Source organism: Haliotis cracherodii, unplaced genomic scaffold, assembly GCF_022045235.1.
Source record: "Haliotis cracherodii isolate W230 unplaced genomic scaffold, xgHalCrac1.p SCAF_7, whole genome shotgun sequence".
Taxonomy (NCBI): domain Eukaryota; kingdom Metazoa; phylum Mollusca; class Gastropoda; order Lepetellida; family Haliotidae; genus Haliotis; species Haliotis cracherodii.
Genome location: NW_027266330.1, coordinates 57316737 through 57329526, shown reverse-complemented (window position 1 = coordinate 57329526; position 12790 = coordinate 57316737).

Here is a 12790-nt window from a genome sequence, read left to right as displayed (position 1 = left end):
GTGGAGACATGGTTGTGGAGAGGGCACGTGTCGGGGTGGAGACATGGTTGTGGAGAGGGCATGTGTCGGGGCGGAGACATGGTTGTGGAGAGGGCATGTGTCGGGGTGGAGATATGGTTGTGGAGAGGGCACGTGTCGGGGTGGAGACATGGTTGTGGAGAGGGCATGTGTCGGGGTGGAGACATGGTTGTGGAGAGGGTATGTGTCGGAGTGTGGTTGTGGAGAGGGCACGTGTCGGGGTGGAGAAATAGTTGTGGAGAGGGCACGTGTCGGGGTGGAGACATGGTTGTGGAGAGGGCATGTGTCGTGGTGGAGACATGGTTGTGGAGAGGGCACGTGTCGGGATGGAGACATGGTTGTGGAGAGGGCACGTGTCGGGGTGGAGACATGGTTGTGGAGAGGGCACGTGTCGGGGTGGAGACATGGTTGTGGAGAGGGCACGTGTCGGGGTGGAGACATGGTTGTGGAGAGGGCATGTGTCGGGGCGGAGACATGGTTGTGGAGAGGGCACGTGTCGGAGTATGGTTGTGGAGAGGGCATGTGTCGGGGTGGAGAAATGGTTGTGGAGAGGGCACGTGTCGGGGTGGAGACATGGTTGTGGAGAGGGCACGTGTCGGGGTGGAGACATGGTTGTGGAGAGGGCATGTGTCGGGGTGGAGACATGGTTGTGGAGAAGGCACGTGTCAGGGTGGAGACATGGTTGTGGAGAGGGCACGTGTCGGGGTGGAGACATGGTTGTGGAGAGGGCACGTGTCAGGGTGGAGACATGGTTGTGGAGAGGGCACGTGTCGGGGTGGAGACAGGGTTGTGGAGAGGGCATGTGTCGGGGTGGAGACATGGTTGTGGAGAAGGCACGTGTCGAGGTGGAGACATGGTTGTGGAGAGGGCACGTGTCGGGGTTGAGACATGGTTGTGGAGAGGGCACGTGTCGGGGTGGAGACATGGTTGTGGAGAGGGCATGTGTCGGGGCGGAGACATGGTTGTGGAGAGGGCACGTGTCGGGGCGGAGACATGGTTGTGGAGAGGGCATGTGTCGGGGTGGAGACATGGTTGTGGAGCGGGATCCTGTGATTGACATCATGAGCATCGATCCACGCAATTGGGATACGATGACATGCAGCAACCAAGTAAGTGAGCCTGACGACTCGATCCCGTTAGTCGCCTCTTACCACAAACATAGTCGCCTTTTACGTCAAGCATGGGTTGCTGAAGATCTATTCTACCCCGGATCTTCATTGGTAGAGCGGGAGGTAGGGGGTGGTGGTTGAGAATGAGATGGAGTTGTGTGGGGGTAAGGTGAAACATTAATTGCTCAGAGCGGATGCGGATGTAGGCGTAGAAAGATGACAGGTTGTATCGTGTGCGTGTCCATGTTTTGGACAATGCTCGTATTCATGAGGATAAATATTATTGTAGATCTACTTCTATCAGTGCCCAAACCAGCTTATCTTACAAAGCCTCTCGTTGGCCCCCGACATGTCTAACAACGTTAATGTGAATATAGAGTACACAGCCCTTAACAGGGAAGTCGGGATGGACTGTGCACCCTATAATTTCCTCGCGCACATACCACTTACCCGCTCCACAACCAACCAATCAGATTCCGTCTAATTGACCAATCACTGCAGCTATTTTTGTAACATTTTTCCAAACCTTTCTAAGATCGATGGCAGCGTCTCCAGCTGTTAAAGGTTCGCTTCCTAATTCAACGACACATAGACATCGTGTGAATAACTGAATAATCACCCCATGGACTGTAGACATTGAACTATTTAGTACACAGACGGTGACGCGATCTGGCCAGCTCCCAGCAACTGCAGTATACACACATCAGCTCCTTACACTGCACTCGAATGCTTGGTGTAATGGGTGTCTCCATAGTGGTGCTGCGGAGCTTGAGAAGCTAAACGTTCTATTGCGTTCGTTTTCTTTTTCTTTTTTCAAATAAGTTCATTTAGGGAATTGTAAAAAAACAAACAGATCTTGTTTCAATTTTATCTGAGATGTCACTCCCGTTCTGCCATCGTAAAGATTCAATAGTATTGTTCAATAAACACAAGACGGTCATTGAATCTGGTTGACGTACTTCAAAAGAGACACCTAAAAGGCTTAGCCAATATTCTACCGATCTTATTCAAGTTAACTTAGATTAATTAGTTTTCGGGGATTGAACTCTGGCAGTAACCCCGAAACTCAGACAGGGCACGTTTTAAACTAGACTGATCAAGAAGGAACGGAATACTTACAAGGTGAAGACGATCCTGTAGGCAGAGGCATCTCTCTGAAGAATCCGGGGGCACGGGTGGCCCAGTCGTCCAAGGCGCCGCATATTCGCCGTGATATAACTAGAATACCGTTAAAAGCGGCGTTAAACCCAACTCACTCACTCACTGAAATATCCTATCAATACAATAATGTGAGTTTTAAACAGATACTAAATGGACGTTTTCTTGAGCGGGTGTTGAAAGTAAATTGTTGAACGGCTGGACATGCGAAGCTCACACAAACGACGGCCTGTGATGCAGTACGTCGATATCAATTTAGAATATCAATAGGTAATATTGATACCTTCGCTCGTCAGGTCGGAGGCCCGGTTTCGATTCCCCACATGGATAGAGGGGAAGAATATTGCTAAAAGCGGCGTAAAACCATAAGAATAATAACATAAATTTATAAGAATTTAACGAAAAGTCTTTATTTTTTGCGTCGAATGCTTTCACCTGTATAACACATTTCAGAAACGTCAAATGTAGCAGGATCTATCTTTCCTTTCATACAGACCTTGATTTCTATTTTTTATTTTTTTAAATTTATCCTTTTGAAAGGCAACGTGCATTAATCAAGACATTAAAAGAAACCTCAGCAAAAAGTATTTGACACACATTTTCTTATGTTATAAAATATAAACTGTCAGCGTCAGGGAAATACCAGCCTCGATTACCAGGAACCGATTCCACTGGACGAAAGAGGGGAAGAAAAAAATGAAAATCAGTGATGACACCATGCGTCCGCGAAAAGGGTAAGCATGTCCTGCTCTACCGGTAGTACCCGTCACTCACAGACTCCATCGAGGGTTATAACGGTATCTCCCTTCGAAATGGTTCTGGAGCAGATAGATGTCACATCTCGTGGCTTCCAACAATTGATAGCTCTGTGGAAGCGTTAAACCAGGTGCTGTTAGCTTCCGGGTCGGGGAAATCTCACAGACTCGAAGCATCCCGGAACCCGGATGACGTTTGCCTTTCATGCCAGTGCGTTTGAGTGAGTGAGTACGGTTTTACGCCGCTTTAAGCAATATTCCAGAAGTATCACGGCGGGGGAAACCAGAAATGGGCTTCACACATTGTACCCATGTGGGGAATCAAACCCAAACTATCGGCGAACGCTTTAACCACAAGGCTATCCAGTTCCTGGGTAGAATAGGTCTTCAGCGGGCCATGCTTGTCGTAAAAGGCGACTTTGGTTGTCGTAACAGGCGACTAACGGGATCGGGTGGTCCGCCTCGCTGACTTGGTTGATGCATGTCATCGTATCCCAATTGCGATGATCGATGCTCATGATGTCAATCACTGGATTGTCTGGTCCACACTCGATTATATACAGGTCCCCGTCATATAGCTGGAATATTGCTGAGTGCTACGTTAAACAACAAATAAACAAGCAAACAAACAAACTAGGCTTCCCAACCCCAAGCAACAGAAATAACCTCCTAACATTACGACCTGTGAAGATTTCGGGGTAGAATAGGTCTTCGGCAATCCATGCTTGCCGTAAAAGGTGACTATGCTTGTCGTAAGAGGCGACAAACGGGATCGGGTGGTCAGGCTCGCTGACTTGGTTGATGCATGTCATCGTATCCCAATTGCGTGGATCGATGCTCATAATATTAATCACTGGATTGCCTGGTCCAGACCCGATTATTTACAGACCGCCGTCATATAGCTGTAATATTGCTGAGCACGGCGTTAAACAACAAACAAACCAACCAATCCTAATATTACAACATTAAAGTACATGTAAATCATATTAGATTTAGAGAATATTGAGAAGCGGTGTTTAGATGTACACACTTCTTGTTAGGGACAACATTGGGAGAAACAATTTCGTGTTCCCTTCCTAAAGATGGAGATGCAGATGTTGAATGTGCTGTTTTGTTGCAGCTGATTGTCATGTTCTGGTGTCTCTTCTTGTCGCCTGTTCGTGCGCCGCAACTGATATGGACACAACTGATTAGAAAGTATTGATTTTATAGTTCTGGATAATTCTCCCTCTGAGATTCAGGCGGTGCTATTTTAGCCCAGTTATTTAGGGTAACATAGTGGCAATCAAGCAGTTAAATCAGACGATGACGATGTAATTCACAAAAAACATGTAATTCATCTTTCGCGGCAAAAATTCTACATTTTATCCGATTGAGAAATTCGGATCACAGAAAACCCGTTCCGTAATGTTAACACGTGTAAATAGCGTAATCTGATACGAACACAAGCAAAATATATGTAAAGAAATCCACAAACCCTTTCCAACCACAACCAATCTCTGCTGAAAGAGCCCATTGTATAATTCCGACTAGATCATGAGCATGTGTTTCTGAATCACTATCAAATAGTGGTGATACCAAGTGTTCACGAAAAGCTGAGCGTATACCGCCCAACAGTGGCACCGTCACAAATACATGCAAAGGCAACTCAATTATCAACAGGTGGCACGGGTGGCCCTATCACAGCGGGGAGCTTTGACTGCTGACAGCGATAGTGTAAGAGAGCTCCGCGAACGGGCTATCGCTGTGAGGAGCTTGACTCGATGCCGAAAGAAACCATGTCAGTAGGCTGACGTCACAGGGCATTGTTTCGCCGCACTCTCCTACCTCCTACCCAGAGTTCCATGCGACCAGCATAGTACCTCTGCCACAGTGACGATTCCTCAAATCTTACACAGTCCATTCAAGATATTGCATATGTTTTTCATCTGTTTCATTTTTGACAAGTCTAAACATCTAGATAAACATATGTCAAAGAATGATTAACTTTCATGGAGAAAATATCCTAAATCGTGAAAAGCTATTTCAATTTGCGTAGTTATCCTATGTTAACATTGGTTGTACGGCTCCACGTGCTGTCATCGAAGCCCTACGGGGAGCTAGCGATACGGTCACTTTGATGTATAAATATATAATTTTTTAATTTGACGTTTACACGATATGCGATTTTCCATTGGACGAGAGGTCGGTCACATGACCGCGAAATTGACGTTCATAAGTGTATAATTAAATTTTCGTTGTGTTCATTGAAATTCCTGTATTCTGATTAGCTGAATTGGTCACGTGTTATTGCATTCATTTCCCAATGAATGTAAAAACTTAAGCCACGCCCACCGATGCGCACTACTTTTATTACTTCGGAATGTCGGGGAATCCCTTTCTGTTCACGTGTATCGTCATGCACAGGACATTTAGCGACTTTCGTGCATTTTCATTGTCCAAACAAACCTTTGAAACCGAAGGCCGAGAATGAATGAAACAGCAAACGTGCGCCTGTGCGATCATGTAATTTGAAACAGCCGCCTTCTCCCGGACATAATTCTTCCGGTTCGTTACAGTCTGACTGTTGCAGTTCTTTTCCCCTCTTGTCTTAATTGACAGGTCCAATGAACATTGTTTTGATCATAATCTCCGTTGATTGGCTACTGACTGTGTAGGCGTGTCAAGTTATGTGCATAAATTAAGCGATCACCTGATTCATGTCACGCCACAGTATGTATTCCTACACCTGGAATGTTTATCTATCTCGTCATTTTTGTCTGTTTTGATATATACAACTGTTTTTGGTTAAACTATTGTAGATAAAACATGTTTTATGTTGTCGAATTTAATTATAAGCATTGACTGTGTATTTACTTCGGTTCATTGAGGTATGAATCGAAAAACCAATGTGCAAACTTTTGTAAGAACCCGCTACATGGATTCATACAGTTTGCACATCGGTTTTTCGATTCATACCTCAATGAACCGAAGAAAATACACAGTCAATCCTTAATGAACGACACAATTTGACGTTCATACGTTTTTCACGAGACCGTGTTCTTGAAATGACGTAAACACTGACGGACTACTTCCAAATCCCTGGGGAAACCCCTGGGAATTCCCTAGCACGAAAACATACATAAACGTTATTTCTGATAATTTAGAACCTTTAATCTTAGTCTCAGCATTTCAGTATACATTGAGAAACGTAAGAGAGCTTGACTGCATGATTGTTCACAATTCTTTCCTCGCTAAGGCCCATCCTAATGAACAAACGAAAAAATGCACATCCAAACTATCGCCAGTATCGACTCGATCTGTTTCTAGGCTGACAGTGATTGTCTACAGCAATCTACGAATTTACTTTGCTGTCTGTTTGACGCATCTTTAATCACCTTTCAATAATTGGTCAGTTGATCAATGATGACTAACACATGTAACCGCCACAGGTTCATTAACAACTTCGGAAATCCTCCCGTCACGTTTATCGTGTCGGCCATTTTGACGTCATGTACTTGATTTAAATGTATTACGACGCGCTGTCATTGTGACTGACTTACTGAGGTAGTTCATTACAGACCTTTCTCATCTAATGGGGATATTTTATGAACACATGTGTTGCGTAAGATGTTTCTGAAGAGCAAGTTCTGCATCCATACGCTCATGTCATCTCTCTTTTGGGGGAACTATTTTATTCCGCGATATAGCTGGTTGTTGTTTGGCTGTCAGTGTAAACATGAAGTCACACGTACTAAATAATAAAACTCTTGGAGATCTTGGCCTACATCCTTTGAGGTAAGAAATTGTGATAAAAAATTATAAGAATTGACTTTCACTTTGTGTGAGTTCATTGGAGTATGAACCTTCATAGAGTGAGGGCCAAAAATTGTATGAACGTCGGAGCCCTCACTCTGTGAAGGTTCATACTCCAATGAACTCACACAAAGTGAAGGTCAGTTCTTAAATATTGTCATGCAACTCATTGTCGCAGTTGAAGTAACATTTCTATATAATTATGCAAAACAATATGTAAAGCGCCCCAAATACTGACATTAGTCTATACTGATTTCTGAAAAATCGTGTTTGCTCACAAACAAGAGAAAAGTCCGATCACATAATATACAAATTAGCCTATGGCAATGGCGTTATGCTGTGGCACCAACTGTGCCGGAGTGTAGTTTCGCCGGTGTATTTGGAAACAAAATCTTACAAATGACGTCATAGTTCGTGGTGCTGACGTCAAGCTCCTTCCCCGCGCGTGACACCTTCGTTACACTCTCGGTAACATCGCTGCCTAAAGTATGGAGAGCTCTGCGAGGGGGCTATCGCTGTGAGGAGCTTGTGCTGACGTAAGAGTCTGCGAAAGTGAAAATCTGCCAACAGCGGGCGCTGGCATAACCAGTCTTTTTTCCGGGCTTGACGGAAATAGCCGAGCGTGAGATTGCGAAAGTGCATATCGGGTGGTCGAAATGTGTAACCCGCGTCTGTTGTCATCGCTATGGATAACATGTCTCGTTGTTCCAACCACAGGTTTGTTTGAACCAGACTCGACCACATACCTGCATCGTAAAACAACATTCACTCACTTTTTGACCCGTGAAGATCCGGGGTAGAATAGGTCTTCAGCAACCCATGCTTGTCGTGAAAAGCGACCATGCTTGTCGTAAGAGGCGACTACCGGGATCGGGTGGTCAGGCTCGCTGACTTGGTTGATGCATGTCATCGATCCCAATTGCGATGATCGATGCTCATGATGTCTATCACTGGATTGTCTGGTCCAGACTCGATTATTTTACAAACCGCCGTCATAAAGCTGGAATGTTGCGTCGTTAAAAAACAAACAAACAAAACAAAACTTACCGATTTTTCGTCAATAAGTCTCATCTCACAAAGCATTTGCCCCGTTGGGATTCCGGGTCAAAATAGGCCCCCTGCTTGTAGTATGTGTCCGGGGGTGTGGGGGTGTTGGGTGTGTGTGTGTGTGTGTGTGTGTGTGTGTGTGTTAGCCTAGTGGTTAAAGCGTTCGCTCGTCACGCCGAGGACCCGGGTTTGATTCCCGAAATGGGTACAATGTGTGGAGCCCATTTCTGGTGTCCCCCGCCGTGATCTTGCTGGAATATTGCTAAAAGAGGCGTCCAACCATACTCACTCACTAAACTACTGTAAGTGTCGACTAAAGAGGATCGATGGCGTGGTTTGTTTGATTCAGACACGATTATTTTACATTCTCACCAAGCATACATCTTGATTATACTCCAATGTGATAACAGCAAAAAGTCGAGCGGTAAGTGAGTGCGTGAGTGAGCATATGTTTACGCCGCTTTTAGCAATATTCCGTCAATCTCACGGCGGGGGTCACCAGAAATTGGCTTCACACATTGTACCCATGTCGGGAATCGAACGTCTTCGGCGTGATGATCGAACGCTTTAACCACTAGGCTACCCCACCGCCCCTCGAAATACGTGTGGTGCGTTTGATTAGAGAAGTGAGTCATGGTTGAATTCCATCAGCAATATTTCAGCAATATGTCAGCAATACTTCAGCAATATCACGGCTGGGGACACCAGAATTGGCTTCACACATTGTTAGAATCCGAACCGGGCCTTCGGCGAGTCGAGCGAACGCTTTATTTAACCTCTAGGCTATTTCCTATGAAGGATATTTCTTAGTAATCCATTTAAGATATAAGTAATTAATGCATGGACAAAAGAAGAGCCGTCAGCGTGAAAAATAAAATAATATATGTTATGAAATCGAAACACATCAACCCGCTTCATTGACGTGCGCTTTATGGCAGTCGGTACTATAGCAATAGAAATGCTACATTGAGACCACACGTAAGCGCCACTCCGGATGACGTCGCGCAACAGATGACCTTGTGACAACCTTAGAGTGACCTTTACATCGCATGTGGATTGCGATGTGCCGGGGGCCGTTTCGTCATTTACCCCTCGTGAATAGCGTAATTACACAAACAGGACACAGAAGGTCACACGACAAGCAAGCAAAACATGGCCTGCCTTCAGTCAAGTTTGCTGTTCGCAAAGATTTAGCATGCAATTCAATTTTTATGTCATTAAACTGGGTTTTTCGCTTTGGTATCGCCTTCAGCCGTTGGAGGTTCACGCACGGAATTTTGTGGTCTTCTTCTTGAGGGGGGAAATATGTTAGCTTACCTGGACAGAACGTTGTCAGGTTACGCAGAATTCATGGACACAGGTGAGCGAATGAGTGTTGTTTTATACCACTCAGCAATATTCCAGCTATAATTCAACGGCCTGTAGGGGTGTTTGGACCAGGCGAATCAGTGACAGTCGCCTAAGCCGCCGCGATTCGCTGTGCAGAGTTGCTTCCCTTGGGCACGCCAGAAACCTATGATTGTGGGTTCGAATCCCGGTTCGCCCCGATTATGTTTCTAGGTTTGTCAGCACCATACCCGTGCTCTTGGGTTTCATCGAAGTGGTAAACGTCTGAGACCTGCATCACTTCAGGGCTTTCCTCCCACATTAATCTGACACGCCGCGATATAACTGTAATATTGTTAAAAGCGGCGTTAAACCCAACTCACTCACTCACTCTTACGACAAACATTGGGAACCTTTTCTTCTCGAGTCTGGACCAGGCAATCCAGTGATTGACATTATGAACATCGATCTACATAACTGATCAGAGAGCTTGTTAATTGGGATCGATGACATGAATCAACCAAGTCAGCGAGTCTGACCATCCGATCCCGTTAGTCGCCACTTACGAGAAGCATAGTCGCCTGTTACGCCAAGCATGGGTTGCTGAAGGCCGTGGCGAGGATTGTTGTCCATTCAGCCTGTGAATTCCTTGGGCCCCATTTCACAAAGCAGTCGTATTTCTAAGATTGTCTCAAATCTTTGTTACAGAACGGGAGTTGCGATATCTTGTGCTAAAATAGCTTTCTGGAACGGGTGAAGGTCGAAACCCGATTATTTACAGGACGCCGTCATACAGTTTGTTTAAAGTGCAAGTGTCTTGAAAAATAATAATAGATATCTCTTACATCATTATGCAACCCGTATGGTGAAACAGTACAATGGCCGATAAAAACAGTTTGCACATGTAAATTTAGAATTAACGATGTCACGTTCTATCCAATAATGCAAAGTTGAATTTACCCATGAGACTTGCACTTTAAATCTGTACACTTCTTATACCATGACAAGTTAATGTTCCGGAACTGTTGATGTTTTCCACATCACGAATGACGGCCACCATTTTGTGTGTCAGTAGTTCTAGATTCATAAAATATAATTAAAAATGTTAATTTTGATCTTTCACGTGTTCTTAGTGCTCGAAATGTGAAACCCAGGTTCCCGAGAGTTTTATCATCTTCCAGAGGCAAGGGAGTTAACTGACTATAAAAGCACCCCCATAGAAAGGACATAACTCGTAATAGCTCGAGCCTGGAAATTCCAGCCTAGTTCGGCAAGGGGGGAAAGTGGACTTTTACAGCCAGTAAACTCCCTCGCCTCGGGAAGATGGAGTTTTATATGATAGGCCCCTTATACCAACTGTAGCCTCCGTGAGGTTAGAGCTGTGGATTCAGGTGAGCTACGGAACTAAAGTGCTCAATGTCGCTATAAAAAGTATTATATATCCTGCTTCCAATAGAATACACAGCGTAGCCTGTATAATACGCAAGTACGTATTTTCTGCATATTTTAAAAAAACCAAACAGCTTTGAAGATCCGGGTTAGAATTGGTCTTGAGCAGCGTGTTCTTGTCGTAAGAAGCCACTAACTGGACTGGTGGCTGACTTGTTTGATGACTGTCATCTCATCTAAATGCGTGGTTCGATGCTCATGATGTCAATCACTGGAGACCCGATTATTCGCAGACGCCGTCATGTAGCTGTAATATTGCTGAGTGAGGCGTTCAAACAAAGGGGTTCAAAGGGGTTTTCTGGAAGGTCACCTCTCAACCATCTTCCCGAAGCAAGGGAGTTAACTGACTGTGAAAGTCCAGTTTCCACCCTTGCTGAACTAGGCTGGTATTATGGAGTTATATGTTGGCTGGACTAACGAGTCTATGCACAGTCCAATCAAAATCGCGCAACGAAATCGAATTCCGGTTCGTAAACTTTCGTGCAGATTTCGGTCGATTGCAGGATTTGCAAAGCATGTGCACCATCAACTCGTTGTCAACAGATATTTACAAAATCCATTTCATGTTTTTAATCGAGGTGCTCGCGTGATTTGATGCACTTCGCGATGTAAAGACGAATGATGCGATCTGATTGGTCCATAGGAGAGGCTTAGAAGGGACATGACTCGTAACAACTGGTGGCGCTACGATCGAGCCTAGTTCGGCAAGGGTGGAAACTGGACTTTTAAAGTCAGTTAACTCTCTTGCCTCGGGAAGATGACTTTCAACCGTCCGGATCTGTGTTGTGGCTGACTTGCTGGCTTCGTTGATGCATGTCATCAATCCCAATTGTGTGGATCGATGCTCATGATGTCAATCACTAGCTTGTCTGGTCCAGACTCGACTATTTACATACAGCCGTCATATAGTTAGAATATGTCTGAGTGCGGCGTTAAAAAACAAACAAACAAACAAACAAAACTTGGGGGCTCACCTTCAAAATGTAACTTACACACAATTATATGACCAATCAAACTACAAGTCGCAATGTAACGAATGTTTGGCTTGACAACATCACGACGTTTGAGCTGAATGTGGGAGGAAAGCCCAAAGTTACGTTCTCAACTTAATGAAATCCAGTTGCATGGGATTAGTGCATCTTCTCGAAGCAAGAGAGTTAACTGACTTTAAAAGTCCAGTTTCCCTCCTTGCCGAACTAGGCTGGAATTACTGGACTCGATCGTAGCGCCACAAGTGGCTATTACCAGTTATGTCCTTTATATGCCTCTCCTATGGACCAATCAGATTCCACCTCTCGTATCACTTTCGTTTGCTTCACCCAAAATGATGGCACCCAGTCAAGACGATCTGATCGATAATCAGGATCTATATTGTGATGAAACGGGTCTTACATCGCGAAATGCATCAAATCACGCGAGCACCTTGATCAAAAACATGAAAAGATTTGGAAAATATCGATTTTAAAATCACGAATTGTCATACTTCACAGCACGAAGTCGAACCAATCCAACAAAAGCGATTGGTATATACATCTTAGGGTTGAAGAACTTTGTTTAAACGCGACGTCACCTTAAAAACTCGCCACTCCATGCATTATTATGCGACTTTCATGTACGGAAATCCGGAATCAAATAGACACGGAAGACGGATTGGTCGGTATTCTTCCATGATGGGACGATGGCCGTCTCGCGTGTTATACAACCATCATGGCGGACACGAGAGGAGTCTTGGCTCAACATCACGCCTGTTACGTGATTGGGGTAATCCTTTGCGTGATTGCGGACGTATTTCGTGATTGACTGGAGTGCTCTGTACAAATTGCGCGTGCGTAGAGCCGGACATGAGGTCATGCAAGTTTGCCAAAAACTGGCAGCAGTTCAACTTTGGAAGCTGCTTTAAAAATGGATTTTTTCTTGGACCTTATTCATCGACTCTTCATGTCCAGCACCATCTGTCTGAGTCGGTAGATAACGGGACATGGCTACAGTCTCGAGAATGCGTAGGTATAGATCCGGTCTGATAAGTATTTTTAGCTATACGTTAGCTTCGCTTGTTTGTTTTTTAACGCCGCACGCCGCAATATTCCAGCTAATGACGGCGGTCTGTAATTAATCGAGTCTGGACCAGACAAT